This window comes from Myotis davidii, unplaced genomic scaffold, assembly GCF_000327345.1.
Source record: "Myotis davidii unplaced genomic scaffold, ASM32734v1 scaffold329, whole genome shotgun sequence".
In the NCBI taxonomy this organism is placed as follows: Eukaryota; Metazoa; Chordata; class Mammalia; order Chiroptera; family Vespertilionidae; genus Myotis; species Myotis davidii.
In genome coordinates, this window is record NW_006300374.1 from 2,041,453 (window position 1) to 2,042,418 (window position 966).

General features: G+C 54.2%; 1 protein-coding gene across 1 annotated transcript in view; it reads left to right on the forward strand.

Annotated features, from left to right (window-relative positions):
- HIPK2 (homeodomain interacting protein kinase 2) overlaps positions 1–966 on the forward strand; it is a 133,477-nt gene that overhangs the window by 82,728 nt on the left and 49,783 nt on the right. The window lies entirely within an intron of this gene.

Sequence of the window (966 nt, forward strand, 5' to 3'; positions counted from 1 at the left end):
CTCAGCACAGTGGGAGGGCCATGCACCCCTCTGTGTGTCCCCGGCAGTGTGTCCCCTTGTCACAGAGGCTCCCTGGGAGCGAGGAGCCTGGCTCACGGCTCTTCGAAGCCTTTCATATGGATCCGTTCATGTGACCCTTGTGTCGACCCCACTTCACAGATGAGGGAGCTGAGGCCCAGGGAGGGAGGGGGTTTCCCCGGGTCACCAAGGCCCAGCATTCAGGGGAAAGGGTGGGGCGGTTCGTGGGGGGCTTTCGACAGCAGCCCCCAGTGGGGAGGGCTGTTGTGATGTGTGGTGTGGATGAATTTCAATGTTCAAAAGCACCACTTTGCTTGGCTGCTGCCACCTGCAAAGCTCAAGTCCCAGCTCCGACTGCTGAACTCCCAAAATGTAATGAGGTGAACCCCAATGACCTGTCCGGTTTGTGTCAAGAGAGAAATGCACCACCCCCTGCCCTAAAGGAGCTCCCCGCCCAGAGGGAGACCGAGCACGTGCCCCCCATGTAAGTGCCCACGCAAGTGGGGACCTTGAATCCTGGCCATGGCGAGGGCCCCCAGAGGAGCTTTTGAGCCGGGCCCTAAGGATGAGCAGGGTTTCCCGCCCAGGAAACAGCCCCGGCAGCCACGCCTCCGAGGCCCCGAGGAGGGTCTGTTGGTCCAGCCGGCAGGTGCTGCCACTCACCGTTGCACACCAGGAACTCGGGTGGTTTTGCTTCAACAAAAACATGTTTTGCTTTCACTTTTACTGTGCCTCAGAGTTAAAAATTAACGTAATTTCCTGGGAGGGAGAAAAGAATGCTAGTCTTCAGTGTTTTATGTTCATTTTAGGTGCTTCCTTTTTTGCAAGAGAATGGGTGGGTGTTTTTATTTTGTTTGGTTTTTGACAGAAACCACAGCCAAATTCTAATATGATTTAAAGATAATGTGTGGAATCTGATGAACAAAATAGACAAAACAGAAACAGACG